The sequence below is a fragment of the Myotis myotis genome, unplaced genomic scaffold (genome assembly GCF_014108235.1).
Source record: "Myotis myotis isolate mMyoMyo1 unplaced genomic scaffold, mMyoMyo1.p scaffold_m19_p_17, whole genome shotgun sequence".
Classification (NCBI taxonomy): domain Eukaryota; kingdom Metazoa; phylum Chordata; class Mammalia; order Chiroptera; family Vespertilionidae; genus Myotis; species Myotis myotis.
In genome coordinates, this window is record NW_023416321.1 from 21,766,503 (window position 1) to 21,789,909 (window position 23,407).

The following is a 23,407-nucleotide window of genomic DNA, read 5'->3' on the forward strand; positions in this document are numbered from 1 at the left end:
GGACGCCCCTTCTTCCAGCCTTGGGCCACTCTCCAGTGTCTTATCCAGTCACCATCTTCAGAACCACCACCGAGACCAGCCAACACACTGGTGTTTTTTTTCCTCTACCCTAACTCCTTATTGCCGAACCACGAGCTCCCAAATTTGTCAGAATTACTCCATGGAGGTGGAGGCTGCCGTCAACCGCCTGGCCAGCCTGCACCGGCGGGCCTCCCACACCTACCTCTCTCTGGGCTCCTATTGCCACCGCGAGGATGTGGCTCTCGAGGGTATGGGCCGAGTGTCTCTTCAAGAATCAAAACCAGCGCAGTGGCCACATTTTCTTCCAGGACATGCTGAAGCCTCCCCAAGATGAGTGGGCAAAACTCAGGACGCCATGGAAGACAACTGCCCTGGGTTCTACCACGAAGATCCGCAGCTCCTTGACTTCCTGGAGAACCACTTTCAGGGTAAGCAGGTGAAACTCATCAAGAAGATGGGCGACACCTGACTCACCTCCCGAGGCTGCCGGTGGCCCCCAGGCTGGGCTGGGTATCTTTTTGAAAGGCTCACCTCAAGCCTCAAGCACAACTAGGAGCCTTTGGAGCCCAGAGGCTTTGAGGGGCCCCTCTGCATTCCCCTGGTGTCTGGCTTTTGCCTGAACCTCTCCCCAAACTACTAGCCATTCTTTTAACCTCTGCCCTGAAGCCCTCTCCCATGCATTGGACCAAGTGGAAACAATAAAGCAGGAAAAAAAAAAATCAAATGTCTCATACAAAATGTAAAGGGCCTTGGTTGAAGAGTCTAATATTTATATACCAGTGTAAGGACTCGAGGTAGAGGGGGATGAACGCTCACTACTTGTCCCAATGAACCAGCCCCGTCCATTTGCCCAAGTGAACCAGACAAAGTAAAGTAAAGGGAAGGGATAGTGCCCATAATGAAAAGTGGCAGTGGCGGCAATGGGTCGTCGCTTGGCTTCATGCCTACACCATTTCAGTATTATACTTCGGAAAAAAAAATCACTCAAATGAATAAAGGACATGGGGTGGCATGCTTTTTGCTTAACATTTGTCAGGACACTTGTCGATTAGGACAAAATGTACTTTAAATCATGCACTATCAAACCACTACATTACAGTCTATAATGTGCCCAGGGTCATTCATAAGGAAAAGAACTGATATAAAAGTTTTATGCAAGAACTATATACCTACCTATCCATTTAAAAATCACAAACTAGAAGCTTTTCACTGATTTTTAATGAGTATTCTTTTCTCTTTCTTTTCATCCCAAAGTTATAGAAAGGTTATGCTAAGATGGCCAAATGCCAGAGTTCTGTTTCTCCAGGGAAAGAAAGAAAGAAAGAAAAAGAAAGAAAGAAAGGAAGGAAGGAAGGAAGGAAGGAAGGAAGGAAGGAAGGAAGGAAGGAAGGAAGGAAGGAAGGAAGGAAGGGCAACTTTTATAAATCAAGTGTCTGTTGGTATGATTACCTGGTAAATGTCTGATTGTGATAACCACTGCCCGGGGTTACTTTGCCTTTGTCTTTCCCTATTTATTCTATCTGCTGCAGCTAGAAGAATCTTTCTAAACTCATCACTTACCGAAAACACTTCACTCTCCCCACCCCCAACCCCACTGCACTTTTCTTTCCCTTTCTGGTCCTAACCACCCTAGAGAGTTTGGTCGTCCACAACTTCCCCTCACATATCCTTTCCTATATATTCAGAGCAGATTCCCATTTGTCCCCAAATTAGTCCAGTATGTGTGCCTTTATCTCTTGCCAACAGGAGTCCCTTTCCTCAATCTCTAACTATCAAAATCCTACCTCTTCCTCAAATTCCAGTTCAAATGTCATTTTTTCTACACAACATTTTCTGATCACCTCAGTTGGAACTAATCTTTCCCTCCTGCGTACTCTAAGGGGACTTGATCTGCCTTATACCACGGTCACTGGAGTTTTATTTTTATCACCAGAATCCGAAGGTTCAGAGGACCAGGGGGCATGCCTTTTTCCTTAATTGTACCCCTTAGAGCAGGGGTGAGGAACGTCCGGCCAGTCGGCTGTATATGATGACGAAATCATTTGGTCTGGCCCTGCCAAGGCATTAGGGGTGAGTTAATCAAATGTTTGACCAAATACAGCAGGCTATTTTTAAGTTGATAATTTTGTATGTCCCTCGAATGATATTATAAATATCCAAATGGCCCCTGGCAGAAAAGAGGTTCCCCACCCCTGCCTTAGAACATGGAGTATGGTGATATTGAGCTGAACTGTGCTGCATATTTGAGATCGAGGAAACCGTCAATAATAGCACTACATCTTTCTAGGTGAGTATTCCACATGGAAATCCTTTGAAAGACATTTCTTCATTAGCTCACCAACTCCTGGACATTCTGGTTTCTGCCATAGACAAAGCCTCCACTGAGCCCACCTGATATCAGTGTACAAATAGAGCAGCCAATTCTCTCTCTCTTGACAGAGTGAGTAAAAAACTAAAGAAGACACATGTGCAAGGGGAAATACCAAAACCACAGTATGGAAACAGTATTTGTGAACCTCTTGCAGCCAGATCCCAAACATCTGTAACTTCATCACACTTCCTTTCAAGGAGCAAGGCAGGACATGGGGAAGGGAAAAACATATCTTAAAAATTATTTTTTAAATCATCCAAATTGTTAGATTAGGTCATATGTAATACTGAGGAGAATAATGTATAATCTGTATGAACGCATCTATTACTTCTTGGCCTTTGGGCCAAGACAAGTGAAGAATGCATCTATATTTTAAAACTTCAATCACTAGCAATTAATATAAGGTAAGTGCTGGGGCAAAGTAAATGTAAGTAAAAAGTCATAATTCTTGAAGATCCAAAAAAAAAAAAAGCTGATGTCTGTCTCCATTATAATTGAGTTGCTTTTTTTAAAAGTGATAATTCTTGAAGATCCAAAAAAAAAAATAAAGCTGATGTCTGTCTCCATTATAATTGAGTTGCGCTTTTTTTTTTTTTTTGAGACCTAATACATTTAATGAACAGATACAAGCAAAAGCATAAAATGGGTTTAACTATAACTTGCCAAAGATTAGAGCTAATTTAGGATGGCATTTGAAATGAAAATATATCAACTTAATGACATTTTTATTTTCTTTATCAAAATTAAAATATTATGGGTATAAAAAGAATATCCCAAAGCATTGAATCTTCTGAAAATACTTAGCAATCTACCAAGGGAAGAAAAATTTTGTTAGTTTACTGTTAAATTACTAAATGTAGTTGTCATTTGGACCAAGAGCAAAAAAAGAAATGTTTTAGTAAAAAAAAAATTCGAGAATTTCAACAAAGCAAAAATCTCTTACTCAACCAATAATTCTTAAATACCCAAAACAATCAAATACACCACATTTTCCACTTTATTCCTCAATGTCTCAACATTGCCCCTAAATGGATAATTTATTTTATCACTAACACTCAAGTCAAGAGAAAAACACAAAATGGTTTGCTAGGTGTTCATAAATGTTAAAGTAACAATGCAATGTGAGTTTAACCCCCCATCCCCCATAGAGAAATTTTGTCTTCCTACCAATCACAGCTGAGGTATACCAGTAACCTTTTAAATTGTACTGTGAAAGTAGATATTCCTACCCTTTCTATATGTATTCACCACAGGTAATTTATTCAATCTGAAACCAGGGTCTCTGACCCCTAATATATTTTCTGGGGTTAAGCTTAGGTTTGTGGTTTCGTCAAAGTTAAGATGTCTAAAGTTGTGCTATTTAAATGTCAATAAATTAAACGAATCAAAAATCCAGTTTATCAGTTACATGAGTCACATGTCCAGTGCTCAATCGCTACATATGGCTATCATACCAGACAGCACAGACCTTCTGCATTTCCATCACTGCAGAAAGTTCCCCTGCCCAGTACTGGTCAGAAGATGACCAGTCTTGGATTACATTTGCTTTAATGCCATTGCTCCAAGGCAAAGTGAAAGACAGAACTGGTAATTCCACCTGTCAATTTTCTTTTTGTTTTTTTAGGCTAAATATTAGATTTTTATAATGTTTCAGAATATATAGCCCACCACTGGAGGATCTAAGAACCTGGAAGAAAATAAAAAGTGGCCCCTTGGTAGACTCAAAGAAAACAAACCAACCCAAGCAGCTACAACTACAACAAAACAAAACCTACCATAGTCCACAGGGTATGTAGGTAATTCTACTGATAAGAAACAGTGTTTACCATTTTGAACAAAAATAATGCTCCTGCTATTTAGAAACTGCTCATATCTGCTCTGTAAACACATTGTCTTTGGTAGTTAAGTGCATTTTCACTTAACCTGGAAGTTAGAATTCTTGTGGCAAATATCTGGCTTGTGGAAGCAACATGGTCAAGTGATACAAAGATAGGCATTGAAACCAGATAAGAGTAGAGACTTTTGAGCAAGTTACTGAATCTTTTCTGCCTCTGCATGTACCAACAAAGAAAGAGGAAAAGATGAAGTCAACCTCCCAGGTCTGGAATCGGTATTAAATGAGATAATGTGTCTTTGGCATCAACAAGTATAGTACATGACACAATCAGTTGCTCTGGCAATTATTCTTGAACACCAAAACCCCCACAATAATAATGTCACTAATAATAGCTGTTAGTAAACCAAGTCTTTTTATTAAAAACAGCCTTGTTGAGCTATAAATAGTACATCATACAAATCATCCATTTGAAGTGTACAATTCGAACGAATCAAGTCTTTTACTACAGAATTCAACATTTACTCAGTGTCTACTACGGGTTAGTGACTATGCAAGACACTAGGTCAGTGGTTCTCAAATGGGGACAATTTTGTCCACCAGGGGACACTTGACAATGTTTGCAGACTTTTTTGATTGGCATGCCTGGGGAAAAGGGATCACCTAGTATTTATTGGCTGGAAGTTGGAGATGCTGCTAAACATCCTACAATGAACAAGACAGCTCCCACAATGAAGAATTATCCAGTAAAAAATGCCGATAGTGATGAGGTTGAGAAACCCTGTAGGAAGGATAAAAAGTCGAACAAGAGACAATATCTGCCTTCCAAAAGCTTACTGTCTAGTGAAGGAGTGGAAGGTGGGAACAGAGCACAGGGTGTTAGGCTGCAGAGAAGGGAGGGGATGCTTAAGCCAAAATATTGGAAGACAAATGGGAATTTGTCAGGGATTCTCAGGATGGAAAGGAATGATTTTGTGTAAAGGGAATAACAGAGGAAAATACTTAGGTGTGCAGAAAGCATGTCAGAGTGTAAGAAGTTCTAGTAGTTCAGAATGGTTAGTTCAGAACGGGTAGAGCTCAGGCTGTTTACCAGAGAGGAGTGGAGACGATGAAGCAGTCAGGTAGCAGGAGCCAGTCATAAAGGTTTTGTATGCTATGCTGGGAAAGAGTTTGGACCTGATCTTATCGTCGGTGGTCAACAAAATTTTCTATAATGAGCCAGATAGGAAGCATCATTAGGCCATATGGTCTCTGTTACAAACTACTCAACTTTGTGATCATAGCAAGAAAGCAGCCATGGACAATACATAAGTGAAGGAATGTGGTTGTAGTGCATTAAAATGTTATTTATGACCACTAAAACTTGAATTTCAATAATTTTCAGGTTTAATAAAATATTTTTCTTTTCTTTATTTTCTATCATTGAAAATCATTGTTTCTTTTCATTTTGTTGTTGTTGTTGTTGTTGTTATTGTTAATCCTCACCCAAGGACATTTTTCCATTGATTTTTTAGAGAAAGCAACCAAGGTACATGCCCTTGACAGGAATTGAACCTGTGACCCTTTAATTGACAAGTTGACATTCACTGAGACAAACTGGCCAGGGTGTGAAAACCATTCATAACCTGTGGGCTGTCCGTAAACAGGAGGTGACAGTAGTTTGCCAAGTCCTGCTATAGCAAATACACGGGACTTCAAGGTGAGAAGATAGCTGATCAGATACAAAACAGGGCATTTCTCTTGAGATCTCTGGAAGTACTGAGAATCTTCCAGCTATTCCTGCTAAAGAACAGATGAACTTGGGACTAAATTTGGTCAATAGCTTGCTTGTAATATTTCCAATGAGATGGTATGCTAACTAAAGGAATAAAATCACATTTCAGGCTACTATGGTGATATGACACTAAGATAATCTGATTATTGCAGCAAAGTCATCCTTAAACTAGCTCCCCAGTATGTGTCCTTGAATTAAGCAAATTAGAGCTAAGTGACAAAAAGTACCAGTTATGAAGAAACAACTCCATATTTATAAGCATCTGTTATAACAGAGATAGTACCGAGTATCTCATAGTGTCAATATGAGAAGTCTGAAACAGGGTGCTTCACACACAGGTTAGTTGTTCTGTCTCAGATAGTCCAAACTACTGGAAACTTCTTACCTGTAATGTGAAACTATTTTCAAGAGAGAAGTCTGAGAATATGAATTCAAATTTTAAAGACAAAAAATATCACTTTTACTTATTTTAAAAAATGTTTTCTTCAAAAGATTGCATGAGAAAAACAGATACTAATCTGGAGAAACTTTCTTGTTTCTTCATGATTCCAATTTTTTATTACTTTCAATAGCCACAGTGGTGTCCTATGATAACTAAAGCCCTTTGAAATCTAAACAACTCTCTTTTACGTCTTTGATGTGGCCAACTCTTTATGAATAACTATGAAATTTCTTTGGGACAATAAACATATGTCAAAAGGATTGTTTTGAGGATTAATTTATCTGTTTGTAATTTAGTTACACGGTGCCTGGTATACAGTATATACTCGATCGATGGTAGGTATTATTAACTTGAAATGCCAATACAATCACGACTTCAGTTTCTCTCTAAATGTCTCACCATAATAAAGTCCTCACAACTTTATATAGTTTTCTACAATTTAAGAGACAAAAGAACCTAGAAATTGCAGCTCTCACATTATATAAATGGACTGACTGACTGAAGACACACAGAAAGATAGTGGAGCGTGGTATAGAGAGTGAGGGCTCTGGAGTTGGACATGCCTGGTTTTGAGCCCTGGCTAACCAGCCTGTCAAATTCTGCCAAAACCTCAATTTCCTAATTTATAAAATAGGGATTAAATGAAATAACACTCATAAAGTACTGAGCACAGTGCCTAAGACATTTTTTTTTAATTTTTTTTTTTTACAATTTCTGAGCGGCACTGTTTATTTTGCTGCTTGGAACCTAAGTGACAGTATGCCACTATAATTATGGGGTTTCATCTAAAGCTTTACTACACTGCAGGTGTAGTAAAAATACATGGACACATTTTGGAGAACTGACATTTTGCAAAAGGCAGCAAACATTTTAATTTATACATGAGAAAAGGAAGTGTTCCAAAGGGTATGCATTTCAAGTTATTGCAGATTATTTGTGAATTTCCCTAACATATATTTTTAAATCAATAAATGTTCACTATTATTATTGACCTTAATCTTCCTACTATGAAATTATATGTCCTTTGTCAGTGTTTGTTCTGAACTTGACTCCTATCTAATTATACTAGCCATCCACACTGGACTGAAGCAGACTATTTAAAATACTCATTTTCAAAAATAAATAAATAAATAAATTTAATACTTATTTTCCAAATCAAGCAAACTCTACCTCTCACTTTCTGTGTGTAATTCCTTCAGCAGTATCTCCTTCAATCTCAAATTACTTCATAGCCATCCAATGCTTCAGTCCCTCCAACTCTGCTCCATGGATGCTGGGAGAAAATCATGCTAAATATGTCTATGAAATACTTTGTTAAATATTACATAGTAACGAAAAAAAGGTGGTGTTTTTACAGATTCCAGGCAGTTGTGGGCCAATGAACGTCACAGAAAGCAGCCTTCCAATTCATTTGCTTCAAAGGGCTAAGGAAATAGCCTATTTCCTTTTCCCTCTTGTCTATCTGGTTTCTCTGATGTGTTCCCAGATACTCAAAGAAAGATTCAGATATCCATGAAATCTTAATATGCCTGTCTGAAGCCAGGAAAAATAAAGAACCGCATGCCAATATTTAAGACCAGGACAAGTCCATCAGTACTTGAGGGGGAATTCTGTTCAGTCTTGGAAATTACTAAGAGTCTTTCTTCCCCAGTTAACAGAGAAGTAATGTCAAATGGCTCAAATGTTCATGGAATTCTAATACGCTGGAGCACGATCCTAAAGTAATCCTATAAACTTGGCACTTAAGTCCAGCAGCCTAAATCTTCATCTGTTTCCAGATGAGCTGCAGCAATTTTTTGGCCTTTCCTACAGCCCCTGCTCTTGACATCAGTTAGCCTAGACTCAGCCCTTGACCTTTCCTTTAGAGTTGGAGAAGAGTTCAGAAGACCAAACCTCAATAGAAACAACCTCAATGTGAAAGGTTTCGCCCAAGTCTTCTCTCAATGAGTGCTCTTTAATCTTCCATGTTGTTGATCTTTAATCTCATATGTTCTTCAGAATGGGACAACTTCAAATTCTCCCGAATAGCTGAGAAGCATGACACTCATAATTTATTGCTGTTGTTGCTTTTGTTACTCATTTCTTTGTTTTTGTTTTGCCTTAAGTCAGAAGCAGAAATGCCAGAAAGGCCATAAGGATGACTTCTACCTTTGTATCAGCTTTGTTTTTCTGATTAGATGAGATTTAAAATTTCCCTTTGATTTTGGATATTTCATAAGGTTCTCTAAGTACACTGAGATCTTCTCCACAAGAATGAATCACTTGATTGGATCAGAAACTATTACCCGCTTCTGGAAATCAAACATTTCAGTAGGCCGAATGAATCAGGGGTGGCGGCATTTCCTGAACTTTGCTTGGGTTCTTTGATATTTTCCAGTTAATCAATGTGGACCTGCTAAGGAGCCTCTATTGACAGAGTTCAAAGGGGTGGGCTCTCTCCTCTATTTCTAGTCTTTCCTTCTGTGCACCTTGCCTCCTCAGCACTGAACACACTATGGAGCACACTAACCAGGTAGACGCATGGAGCTTTGCTCTTGCTCACCAAATACTCCATAGCTTCCACATTACTTTATCCTTCTCCATCCCTAAGTGTTTTGGATGTGGTATTTTGACCCTACAGTGTTGTTCAGAGACTCATTGCATGAGCCTGTCAGAAATCATCTATATCTTTAGCATTAATCCCAGCGTTAGGGAACCTTCTGAAAGAAGGTAGATTTTGGTGAGGCTTGAGCAGGGCTGTGGATTACAGCTCATGTAGCCACAGATGATGGGACTACTGCTTTGGCAGATGCCCAAAGACGCAGACCAAGCAATGGCGGGTATTTGCAGAGTTCCCACCTGAACTCAAGTGATGCTGGAATGGTGTCCTTAGTTATGGGCATATACACTTGGTTTGAAACTTTTGACCTAGTTGTGACTAAAATTATCAAGTGAATGGGAATTTGTTTTTTTCTACTGGCATTCTGTCTTGTAAAAACCAGAGGAAGGGAAAATGATTATAGGCACCTAACATCAAATTTAGTAAAAATCACTAAGGGGGTAGGGGGGAGGGGGATGACCTAGAAGTGTGACTTAATGATCTGAGAAATTAGGCAAAAGTGTCAAGTCTGAAGAATTTAAAAATGGTTATAGGTCAAAGCATTAAAAACTTCTTTGGCGATGGAGTGGCTATAAGGGGAACCTGGTGAGGAATCTGCCAGGGGTTAATTGCAACCCTGCATGAAAAGCAGTTAACAAGTGAGAATTAGGACACCCAGGAGGAAAAGAAAAATGTTTCCAGTGCCGTGAGAAATAAACAACAAAGGGGAAATATTTCCTTTGGCTACCACCGCCTCCTTCTCAAAAGCTCCGAGGAGCTGCGGGAGTGCCAAGCACTGGTTTTCTCTCAACTCCCTCTGAAACATTTGTCTTCATTACCACTCTTTTTAATCAGGGCTCCTTCATGAGTGTTTCTGCTCAGCCCCTAAGGGGCGGCTCTGGTCTGCGATAAATCAGAATCCACACCGCAAGTCACTAATCAGCACTCCCAGGGAAAGAAAAACAGAGAAGTGCAGACCACGATGCTGAAAAGGCCTGGGGCGCACAGGCCTGGAGGAAGAAAGGCCTTTATGTCGAAATAATAAGTTAGTGAAGGTGGAAGAGAACTCCAACGCTTAGGATTTATTTTGAAATCTCAAACACCAATTTTTCACACGTAACTGTAAGAGTCTGGGATAGAATTTTGCTTCCACAATGTAAGATAGATTATGAGTTTGCCTACTGAATAGTAATTTGTACCCTCCAGCTTACGGATTTCGACACCTAATTCCAAGCTTAGTAAGACCAAAGAAGAGCCACAGGAGATAAGTGAAAATAACAATAGCTTTGAAACAATCAAAGCCAGAAACTCTCCTTCTCACCTGTTGTTTCAGTGAAGTTATTAAGAAATAAATGCAGCCCTCATAGCTTAGTGGTTGAGCATCAATCAGGAGGTTGTGGTTCGATTCCCGGTCAGGGCGTATGCCTGAGTTGCGGGCTTGAGTCCCAGTGTGGGGCGTGAGGGAGACAGCCGGTCCATGATTCTCCCTTATCATTGATGTTTCTATCTCTCTCTTCCTCTCTTCCTAGGTGATAGCAATAAAAACATATATTTTTTTAAAAAAGAAATAAAACGAAAAATTCCCGGTGAGAACTAATGTCTGTGATATGACTGTTACTACACTTAAATGTAACCAGAGTCATAAACTTATAAATACTTTATATTTTTTCACTGGTAATGATCCTAGAATTACTCTAAGAAAAAGTTTAAATGGACTTGCTAAAAGTCAGCTTAGCTGGTTAGTAGCAGAGTTTACTCTAGAATCTAGGATTCCAAACAATCTTATACAACAAGAGATGTCACACATGAGTCAAATACTAAAATGGCATCACTTACAGAAGGAGAACACAGGAAAGAGTGGGAGGAGTCAGGAAACGTGGGCTCCAGTCCTATGTCCACCACTTACTGGTTTACCTTGGCTAAATCGCCTAACATTCTGAACCTTAATTTCTTCATCTGTAAAATGGGATTTACTAGTATATCTTTCCTGAATATATTATAGGGTTGATGCAATTCCTCATACATTCAAAGTATTATTAAATTATTGTAAATAAGTTTTCTGAGAACATTAATGAGCTAACAGGACTCAGGTAAAACACAGAAAAATCCCTTTTCATAGGAAGATAGATCTAGATTATGGCAAAAAGTTCCAGGAATCTTGAATACGAGTGTAGATAGGAAATTGCCCTTTAGATAACACAATCAGACCAGAGCCTGGCGAGCAGATTAACAAGCAGAGAGTTGAGTCCATGGCTTCCAAAATTGATGCTAACTTTTCTAATGACAAACCGAAAACCTATCTCCTATCCACCTGCCTGTGACAGAGGGTGCATGGCCTGGACTCGAGAAAGAAACCATGGGTGACACTTAGCCCAACACATGATGCTACACAGCAGTCAAAACAGCACTCCTGCCTGGAAGCCAAGGCCTGCTGCGGTTTCAACTTTGTTGGCATTTTATTGGTTATTGTCTGTGAAAGCTGATGGCATGACAAGGACCTCGATCTCACAAAGAGGAGCCCCCCTCTGAGGCAAAGTCACATCTGCCCAAGAACACCAGTTTCCTCCACTAAAGTTTTATTAAAATAAAACTGAAAGCATAACTAAAGAATGAGCATCCATCAAAGTGATGAACGCTTCCTGAATCTAACAGCAGACAACAGCCTCCCGCTTTTCCTGTTTCTACCAGAACCCTGGTCTGACTCCGACCTCATGAAAAAAAAACTCTCCTAAGACCCCAGGAGAAGCCTTTCTGGATGCTGAAGTGAGGAGCCAGGACCTAAACTGCCTGGAACCCAACTCAACTAACAAGGTCCATTTGACGCGAGTGTAGGTGCCCATAGAAGGGCTGCAAAGAAACCTGGCGAGAATCGTGACTCGTCAATCAAAGTACTGAGACTCCCTGTTGCAGAATGGGATACCCTCAAAGGTCCTGGAAAACAGGAGTGATGTCATCAACGTAACATTTGGAGAAGAAGACGCTATGGGAGTCATACAGGACAAACGGGCGGTGGGGAGGAGAGGCAGGTCAGAGAGACTGATATTTGTGGGACCAATTTGCTGCAGTGCTCTAGGCCAGAGGTCATTCAAAATCAGTTTTGTGGTTATTCTGATAAATGGGGTTCCCTGGGTTGTATTGATTATTCTTTTGGATACAAGAGAATCAATGATAATAAAGGAAATTGTACCAGATCAGTTTCTCATAATTAATTGGGAAGATATTTTTTCAATTGTTGGATCTTAAGAAGCTCTATAAGTCAGAGAATTAGTAAGAGAAAAAGGTGTTTATAGTAAAATTTAGAATTAGCCATAAAAACTTAGTCAAGTTGAGTGTGAGTATTTCAGCTGTCCACCTAATACGTGATCAGAACTGGATGGATGCTATAAGGGCGTCATCCACGTGCCCTGCCGGGAACTGTCAGCTGTCTGAGCCACAGAGCAGAGAGGAGGCGACACTGCTGTGGAACACAATGCTGCCCTCACAAACAACAAACCGAGGAGCACCCTCGATAGAGAGAAAAGTCTTGGCAGCATTTGTCCCATGCAGGCATGGATGTAATTTAATGATTGGCCGTGTCTGCCCTAGTCACAAAAATGGCTTCCAGAGACCTTGAAGGGTGGCCCTACAAAAGAAATTAATCACACTGTAGTTTCTAAATATGGGCACAGGAGTCCAAGGAGAAGTTCATGGGAGATCGAAAGGTGTCATTCCCAGGCTCTAAAGCTGAGGCTCAGCACTGCCTCAGAGTCACACCCAGGAGCCGCGCGGCTCTTCTGCTCTGCTTCCCGCGGGCTCGGAGGAGACTCGTGGCCCTGGAAGTTGAGCGTAGAGTCTGGCTGCTATAAAGCAGCCCTTCTCAGACATACCCCCGCTCCTGACAAGCACCCACCCACTGGCAGGCCTGGGAGACACATGGCGACCAGAGCAAGTTGTCAAAACGTATTATTATAAAACGTCCATCTCCCAAAAGTACAACCTTTGCTCCATGCAGTGTTTCCCGCGGAAGACAGCTCCTGGGAGAGCTATAAAGAGGAGGCAGCACTGATGGGGACAGCTCTTGCAGTCTTTGCAAACCATCACCCTAAGCATGTAAAGGTGAATCATGACGGTGGAATGTTTCACCAAGAAAAACCAAAAAAAACAATAACTAAATTCATTACTCATGCTCCTCTATGTCAAAGAATCCCCTCATTTTTAGCATGCCTCTTTTGAGAGAGAAAACTGTGTGTATGTTACACTGCTTCCCTCCTTTAATTTCCTTTCTTATTCTCCACCCCCAGGTGCCTGGCCTACCGCTCCATGGCCTAGGCGACATATAAAGTTCACAGCTCTTTGCCTGATCTCATGATCCGCTATCAAAACAGCCCCTTCCTGTCTGGTTATGTGATTGCATGAGTGCTTCCTTGGCTGGATCAGCTGCCAAATTAAGTCCCTTTGGTAGAGAACTGCCGAGCACTCAGTATAGCCCTGACTCCCTGCACCTTGGGTCTGACATCGGAAGTGACTTAGGAAGTACTCTAATAGTTACCAAATTTTTGGAAACTGATTTAACTTTTCTGAGTTAAACATGTGTTTAGGGGAGACTGCATCACTAATCATCACTTGACCTTGTGACAGACCAAAAGTTGCTGATTCTTTTTCTTAAAGAAGAGAGAGAGAGAGAGAGAGAGAGAGAGAGAGAGAGAGAGAGAGAGAGAGAGAAAGGAGAGAACAACTTTTACCAACTAGCACAATGATGTAAATGTGAAATCATGCTGGGAGGTGACTGCAAATACGCTGATTTCCAGATGTTTGACAAGACAGTGCAGAAACACCAGAAAAAAAAGAAAGAAAGAAAAAAGAAAAACCGGTTAACAGTTTCTGTCACAAACTTTGCTGGGTAACTTGCTTTGTGGGGATTTTACAAAAGTGATTTAGAAGAGAAAGGAAGGTTTGCCTCTCACTTGTCGAATTCTAATCCATCAATTGTGGGTAAGGAGAACTCTGTCTCTGAAAACACAGAAAATTCCCCAACTCTATTCTTAGTGCCGTGATTTGCTTGAACATAGAGTTCCTGTTGCCCCAACCATTCCGTTAAATAAGCTCGTACACCAATCCAGTAAGATAGGAATCTCGAACAGAGCCGTGCACATCCCACGAAATACCCCCTCTGCACATCAGCCACAGATAAAATCTGATTGAAGTCAAAACACAATACAGTGCAGGCTGCGCTTGCTGCAGGGCTTCTTTTTTATGTACTCATCCTGGACTCACACTGTTCCCGGTGGAAGTCTTCCAGAAAAAACTAGATGTAGTTGTCAGATTTACAGTATCAAGGAATCTCTGAAATGAATGGGTTCTTTAAAAGAAAAGCCAAACTCTGGGTAATTACATTCAAATTCCTTAATCACATTTTCTGAGCTCAATGGGAATTGTGGTGTTTCTTTCCTGGATATCTTCTCCAGAGCCACACAAACACAGGACAGATTCATCCTTCAAATGATATGTAATGGAAGCCACCCCGCCCCCCCCCTTTGACAAAATGTGAGTTTCAAGTGTGTGCTTCGTAAGTTTTCTTTTGCTTGCAGAATAGGAGCAATGTGTGTATGTGTGTGTATATATATATATCACTTTCCTCACTTGTAACCCCCACCTCCAAAAATATAACAAAACACATTTAGAGCATCTCAGGAATATCTGCAAGAATATAGTTTACCAAATGGTAGACATTATACAGTTTCATAATATTTGCTTCTTCCTCACCTCTGGGCACACAGGAGAGCCCAGTAGTGTCCAACAGAACCTTCTGTGACAATGGAAATGTTCTACATATAGTTTTGTCCAATATGGTAGGCTTATAATGTGGCTAGTGCAACTGACAGACTGAATTGCTGATTTGTTGAATTTTCATTGGTTTAAATTTGGATAACCGAATGTGGCTAGTGGCTGTCATACTGAATGGCACAGTGCGTAGACATTGTTCATGAATGGTGATCAGTGGCCCGTGGGACCTCTGGTCACGATCACCTGTAATAATTCAATGGGGAAGCCTTACTGAACCTAGGTCCCTGCGCGGAGATAGCATGGAGAAGATGTCCCTGCAAAGGGACAATGATTTAGCCAGAAAAGTCATAAAATGTACAAAGAAGAAAATATAGCATGTACTGATCATTTGTGAAAACCTTATGGGTCAAATATTACCTGTGAAAATATCAAGAAGCTCTTGATTCACGTGTGCAGATGTTGGTGCAATAAGAGGGGGATATGACCTGGTTGGTGTGGCTCAGTGGTTAAGCATTGACCCATGAACCATGATGTCAGGGTTCAATTCCCGGTCAGGTACATGCCGGGGTTGGGGGCTCGGTCCCCAGTAGGGGGCATGCAAGAGGCAGCCACTCAATTTTTCTCTCTCATTATTGATGTTTCTCTCTCTCTCTCTTCCTTCTCCTCCTCCTCCTCTTCTCTCTGAAGTCAATAAAAACATATGTTAAATAAAAAAAGAGGGGGATACAGCTGCTCAAGCAGACTAGAACTATGTTCTAGAGAAGTGCCTTAATACAATACTCAGTGCCTGTGAGCAAGGGTGGAAAACACAGGGCATTGTGCTATCTGCTTAGAAATCTAAGTCAAGAAGAAATCATGACATAATTTATGTTCTTGTTGCCTTTGGAAGATATTCCTGTGTTCAAAGCAGTAAAGATATGTTTGTTAGTAATATTTTTCCCACAGAGAGAAAAATCCCCTAGTCGTGAAAGAGTTAAAGGAGACCAAAATTAGACACAGTTCATGTTAAAGGTTAGAAGAATAATCAGTCATTTGAAAAACACTACATAAACATTTTTCCGGATGCAATTTTCAGTCCAAGGATACATTTCCCAGTAGAAATCAGCAGCTAAAAAGGAAATCATTTCGTCTCCATAAGTGCCAAATTGTATCCTGATTTTTCCTGGTCTGGCTCAACTTTCAAAACTAGTGGTTCAACTTCTGCAATCTTTCACCCAATGACTATGTAAACACATCTTTATAAGACAGACATAATCCTTGGGTGGGCCAATTTATGTTAGATTATGAAAATACTTAAAATACAAAATCGTATAATGACTGTTGTCCTTTGTGTGTGTGTGTGTGTGTGTGTGTGTGTGTGTTTTCACTGAAAGGAAAGAAAAATCCAGTTACCACAGGCAGCCGTTCATGTGAAGATAATATGATACAAATACATTGCTTTCTCTAATCTTTGAAAATAAATATTACTGACAATTCAGTAAAGGCTTGCCTCCTATTTTGGCAAGGAGATATGTAAATGAAGAATCTGCAAGTACACCCCTGATGCATTCATGGCATATACCACACAACTGGAATGAATTCAACTACTCACACGAGGCCAGGAAAAATTCTCACCCTTGGAAGTACTTTGGATCTTTTGTATTCGGTCAGAGGTTATGGAAACATTAGTGTTAAGGATAAAGTAATCTTAAGTAAAAACCAAAGATTCATTCAGAATTTATTACTGCTGCGATTCATATATATCTCACATTATTCAGAGCACAATTCAAGCAGAATCTCTCCAGCTAGGAAAAACCATAAATCTTAAATCTTCATAGAAAGGTAAACTCTGTTCTTTCACTTCTCCCTTGAAATTCTAGGGCTTTTATAGTCAACTCCAAAAATACATCAAGAAAAGCCTACCTTCAGCATTTAGCATGCACAGGGGGAAGAATTTAAACTTTTCCTCCAATGGATAAAGTTATGTAAAAGAAGACATTTGGGCAGACTTTGGGGAGTGGGGAATAAATTATAGCTCTAAGCTCTGGAATAGTTTAGTTGAACGTTAGAGGCTTTTTACATCTGCGTCTATACATTCATGTCCTGGGAATAATGTATCTCCAAAACCATTCATAGAAAAATGTTGTAGAGCACTCCCTCCTTCAGGAAGCAAACCTAAAGAGGCGCAATCCACAGGCATTTCATCTCATCATAGGTTGTTGGGAATAACATCAAACATTCATAATTATATTCAGAAAAATGATTCTTAGCAATGTTGTTAAAAGTTATAAAAAAGAATTGAAAGTAGCTTTAAGTCCACAAATTTCTTTTAGTTTATAGTATAAGACCATGAATACTTTTCTAAGGACTATATTAGTCCTTAATCCATGCTCCAGAGAAAACAATAAATATGTCACCAAAGCAGCATGAAAGACTACGGAAATGAACACGGCAGAAAGCACATTTTCTTTCATGTGATAGAAGAAGTTGATAAATGATATTCTTTTTAAACCCACAAAATTTTAACTGAGTGCAAGGATATATTGGGATTGTGTTTTCCTGTTCTAATGACTGGTTCTGCCCAAATCAGCATGAAGTATTTAATTAAATATTTTCATTTAAACTCTACTTTGAAAAAGACATAAAACTTTTAACCCACTTCCCAAAATGAACAAATCTTTAATTCTTATGAAAATATATACTTATATAGACACTGAAAACTAAAAATTAAAGGTTGATTATTTAAACCTAGCTTTTAAATGGAAATATTTTGCATTCCTTTCCGACTTAAAACACTCTCCAATGAAAGCCACCTTTATTTATAAGTGAAGAAAGAAAAGGGAATCTGTCTTCCTTCTTCCCACTCCTCACTTTGCCATTGTCACCTGTATCTATTTCCAGGAAGCCAATATTCATTAGGGTTAATCTGCCTACTAAATGAATAAACAAAGGATTTCTCTGTCACTAAGAGGCCAGGTGAGCCGATAGCATCTTCTAACACAGAAAATCATCTGTACCGTACAGCTCAGGAAATTACCTGCTGCAACCCCACACCTGGGATCATTTGGCAGGAGATCTCTAATGTTGAGTAATATATGGAAAATGGACTATTACCATTTTTTCAAAGGACTGAAAATCTCATATATTTTAGAACAGAACATTTTGACATAATCAACTATATAACTCACAAGGAAAATTAGTGGGGGGAAAACTAAACCAAGAAAACCAACAAGAAACGTTCCCATGTTTACCCCCTAAAATAACAATAGTAGATGTAAGAAATAACACCAAAGTACCAACATGCAATGAAATAAGAACTGATACAACAATATTTCTAGGATCTTGAGATCTTAATATAACAGTTCTACAATAGAATGCAGTCAACAGACTAAACAAGAAAGAAATATGGTTATAATCCCTACCTTTATATACTGATAAAAATTCAGATCAAGTAAAGCTACAAGCCTTGGTGGTTCATCAAGACGTCAGGAAAATAACCAATTATTTGTTAACTAGAGGCTTGGTGCACGAAATTTGTGCACGGGTAGGGTCCCTAGGCCTGGCCGGCGATCAGCACCAATCTGTGGGGCAACTGATGGGGTGATCAGGGGGGCTCCCACTGGCACCCGCCTTGGCTGGCCTGGGGCCTGCAGGCTGGGGGCAGCTCCTGCATTGAGCATCTGCCACCTGGTGGTCAGTGTGCGTCATAGTGACCGGTCATTCCTCCATTCTGACAATTTGCATATTAGGCTTTTATTATATAACATACATTAAGTTGATAATATTGCCTCCTGGTGTTCCCTGTGAGAAGCAGAATTATCAGTCTCACTTCCCTATAAAAATCATTTTCCAACTAAATGATCCAACAGAAAACCATTAATGGCAAATAAACAAACACAAAATAAAAGTAAAAGAAATAAGGTCAAAGATATATGACCTCCCTCCAAATGTGGAGGAAAAAAGAAATATATCCTAGATGCTAGTTTTGAATAACATTTGAGCCTGAAAACTATGCAGTATAAGCAGATGAAAGAACTGGAGGGCTGATTTGACTGGGTGCAGACACAGCAGCAACAAAGCTCATTTACAAAACAAGAAACCAAAGTGATTAGGGATTATCACCTTCTCAAACTTAGGTTCAATCTTATAGGAGGGCCTAGATTGAAATGAGACTCAATCCATCAGTTTGTGCACCAATGAGAATCAACCGATGTGCCATTACATAGCTGCAACTGGTACTATATATTTTTTTATAAATGTTTTTATTGACTTTTAGAGAGGGTAGGGAAGAGAAAGAATGGAGAGAGAGAGAGATAGAAACATTGATGAGAGAAACATCCATCGGCTGCCTCCTGCATGTCCCCTACTGGGGATCAATCCCACAACCCAGGCAGGTGCCCTGACTGGGAATCAAGTCAGTGACGACCTCTTTGTGCATACATGGACACTCAACCACTGAGCCACACTGGCTGGGCTACTGGTGCTATTTTTATTCAACTTTTAATAATATATTTGCAGAGAAAAGAAGCCAAAGTACTAAGCAGAATAAATATCACTCTCTAGAGCAGTGGTTCTTAACCTTCTGGCCCTTTAAATACAGTTCCTCATGTTGTGACCCAACCATAAAATTATTTTCGTTGCTACTTCATAACTGTAATGTTGCTACTGTTATGAAAAGTAATGTAAATATCTGATATGCAGGATGGTCTTAGGCGACCCCTGTGAAAGGGTCGTTCGACCACCAAAGGGGTCATGACCCACAGGTTGAGAACCGCTGCTCTAGAGGGACTAGAGACTGGAGAATAAAAAGACTTAAGAAGAGGGTTAGTCAATATCTGATAAGTGCCTACAGTTTGTCAAACCCACATGGAACAGGACGTGGTTTGTTCAGAGGAGATTAAAAAGAGGATACAGTCTTTGTATACAGTGTGTTATCTTTAGTATTATACTAGAGGCCCAATGCACGAAATTCATGCAAGAGTAGGCCTTCCTTACCCCGGCTGCCGGCACCAGCTTCCCTCTGGCATCCAGGACCCGGGCTTCCCTCGCAGCCCTGGCTTTGCCCAGAAAGATGTCTGGACGGATGTCTGATCTAATTAGCATATTAGGCTTTTATTATTATAGATGTGAATTCTTAACTTCATAGGTCCCCTGGTTGTTTTATTTTATTTTATTGTTGACAGTATTACAGATGTCCCCCAATTTCCTTCTCCTTTACCCCCTTCCTCCCAACCCCTGCCCCACCAGGCCTTCACCACACTATTGTCCATGTTCATTGGTTATACACGTATGCATATGAGTTCTTTGGTTAATCTCTTCCCATCTCCCCCTCTGCCCCGAGATATGTCCGTGCCTCCATGCCTCTGGTCCTATTTTGAACATAAGTTGACTATGTTCATTAGATTCCAGTTACAAGTGAGATCACATTTTTTTTTTTTAAATATATTTTATTGAGTTTTTACAGAGAGGAAAGGAGAGAGATAGAGAGTTAGAAACATCGATGAGAGAGAAACATCGACCAGCTGCCTCCTGCACATCTCCCACTGGGGATGTGCCCGCAACCAAGGTACATGCCCTTGACCGGAATCGAACCTGGGACCTTTCAGTCCGCAGGCCGACGCTCTATCCACTGAGCCAAACCGGTTTCGGCGAGATCACATTTTTATAGTGAGTATGTCCATCTGGGAAACTGTCCACCTGGGGGAACGGTGCTATCAATGGGCAAGGAGTGAAAACGAGGGCCCCTGCCCCACCTACACTGTACCTAAGGAAATGCAGAGCAGAAGGAATGACTCAAAATGTGGGATCTTTCTGAGTTTTTATCTGTTGGGCCAGGTTTTCTGAAATCTGCCACTCAAACCTAAATGAAAGTAAATACGCACTGTGTGCAAATCCCAATAGCCATCAGATTATACTGTTGTACTGACAACAGATGCTAACGATAGGAAGGTCATATATACATATTTCAGAATTTATTCTTGCTGAGAGGGTTTTTTAGTGTATGTGGGAAAACTCAGCATGTCAGGTTAGGGAAATGTATACGATTTCCCTTTCAAGAGCCTACAAAAACATATGGGAGCAAGATAATGTTTGTCCTGACCTGCCAAAAATCCTGGGGAGCTCATCTCAAATTCACATACCATTCCTGGGGACTAACGCGCACCGGGGCTGTACATTAGCAGATGTGTGAAAACGCACGTCCGCGGGAACTCCCTCGTGGCCTCCCATCTGAAGAGGTTCCTCTACTGCTCCTCCGGCCAAAAGTGGGAATGATATTTCCAAGTGAAGTCGACCTTCATTTAAGCCGGTGTCTGGACAGAAAAATTCAACTGACGGGTGTGTTATTTGGCTCCGAACCAAGAGGAGCCCCGAGTGAAGGGTAGACAGATTTCGGGAGGCCTCTCGTGTTCCACTCCAGGCCTCAAATTGTATCAAAGACTCCGGGCCATGTTTCCTACTCATGGAACCATTTCCAGCAATCAAACCTTCCCATCTCAAGCACATTGCTGCAAGAGTCACGTGGATCCTTTCAGTGGTGATTAAAATGGGGGTGTGGGGTGTTTGTTCAATACTGTCCCTAGTTCACTATTGAGGTTGTGGCCAAAAAATATGCTGAAAACATTAAGGAAACCAAACTACCTTTTCATGCTTTTCTTTACAATTGCCTTTTGTATAGAGAAAGACTCATAGAGTCTTTCTGACAGCTGTAGGAGTGGGGGACTAGGGGTGTGTATATGGGGATTGAGCAAGAAAGGGAAAAATAGAAAAAACTCATGGACACAGACAACAGTGTGGCGACTGTTTTCTTATTCAGAAACATGATACCTTGTTCATTTATGAAAATAATCTCTATCACTCTAAATATTTTCACTGTTTTCTTTATGTCGGCTTTCCATAGTTCTCCTTAGGATCATTCCTAAGTATTTTATGTTTTCTGGTACTATCATGAGTGAACATTTTTTTAAAGAATTAGATCGGCTAATTTGTTTTTACTGATTTATAGGTGTTTACATATATATCTGATCAGTATAAGTTCTTTAAAAGTTGATGCTCTTGAATTTTCTATATTAAAAAATGATGTTGTCTTCAAAAGAAGATTCTATCATTATAGCTCTTCTTTATGTTTTATATATTAGTCACTGCATTGTCTGGAATTGTCAGAGAAATTGCATAATCATGGTCGTGGTATGACTGCCTTCATCCTGATTTTAGAAGGAATGTCAATAGGATTCCACATTAGATAGAATGCTGGTGTTTGTTTAAGATAGCTATTGTCTGTTATTTAAAGAAAGTATCTTTCTATTCCTATATCTCAGAATAATCTCATAAATAAATGCTGAATTTTAACTAATGCCCATTCAGCATCAACAGAGATTGTTATATTTTCTTATTGGACCTATTAATGTTATATATTACAACAATAGGTTTATTAATACAAGATAAATCATATTTGGTCATGTGGAAGATTCTCCTACTGTTATGTTCAATTTGATTGTTGGTATTTTGTTTAAGATTTATAAATCTAAATTCAAGTGTAAGATTGATGCATAGTTCTTTTTTGTATGTTACATTTCTCCGGGTTCAGTCATTTATTTTTAAAATCCCCTTTTATAGGGCATTAGAAAAATCCTGTCCTCAATAGGTGTTAAAAAGTTCCTGAATGCTAATGCCATTTATTATGAAATAGGAAAAGGCAAGAGGCCACAGCCTGCAAGCAAGAAGGTGAGATAATGGCTTCCACATCACTTATCTGTCAGCCTTGCTTAGTGTGAAGTGTTGTGTCTAGAGACACCTAACCAAGCAACCATTAAAAAATATATAGAATATTAAAGTAATGACAGACACAAGAATTGTCATCTTTTGGAAGATAATTTTAAAAACCATAATGCTTTTTTTGGGAGGGCGGGGGGAATGTCAACAATAATAAGAAATAAGAAAGCCAGGCTAGGAAAAAACAAACAAACAATATTCTTTTCAATTAGTAAGATCAGAATCCTGAGAAGTTAGTCCATACTTTGATCAATGTTTTTAAGCATTTCAGAGCTCATGGGAATCCTTAGGTTCAGTACTAGTTTGCAACAGATTCTGAGTTTGCAGAATATAGTGAGGGATTAAAAATGGTGGCAGAGTAAGTGGATGCTGCATGAACATGCTCCCAAGAACAAACTAGAATTCCAACTAAAATAGAGAAAAACTTCCTGAATAATCAACGGAAGACTCGCTGGAGAGAACCCTGATACCCTAGGACTGAAAGTGGAGACCGCATAGAACTGGCAGGAGGTGTGGAGGCACGGAAAGGCTGGCTGAGCTCCCAAAGACAGCAACTGAAGTTCTGGAGAGATATCTCAGCAGTGGGGGTTTTTCCACTGTGAACTCTGGGGTCTAATCCCCAACCTGAGCCCCCCAGCAGAGAGCACCACATAAGGGTACCCACATAACATCTGGCTGTGAGAAGCAGCAGAGTTGCTGCCTGCCAGGAAGTGACCCCTGAAAATTCAAGCACCTTCTTAAAGGTCCAACACACAAACTTCCCTGTGGAACCACCCACCTTGCAGAAAAAGGGCAGAAGCCAGGACTGGGGACTCAGGGGTTAGAGCTCAGAAGGCAGAGACCCTCAGATTCCAGTGCTGAGTTATTCCCTCATG

At 40.1% G+C, this 23,407-nt stretch overlaps 1 protein-coding gene and 1 long non-coding RNA gene across 13 annotated transcripts in view; both read right to left on the reverse strand.

The window, feature by feature from the left end:
- The window catches only part of BCAS3 (BCAS3 microtubule associated cell migration factor), a 473,254-nt gene that overhangs the window by 193,120 nt on the left and 256,727 nt on the right, over positions 1-23,407 (reverse strand). The window lies entirely within an intron of this gene.
- Positions 7,285-10,449, reverse strand: LOC118671662. The gene is made up of 2 exons (XR_004972807.1): positions 10,342-10,449; positions 7,285-7,715 (listed from the first exon to the last, which is right to left on the reverse strand). It is a non-coding gene; the product is annotated as an uncharacterized LOC118671662 (long non-coding RNA).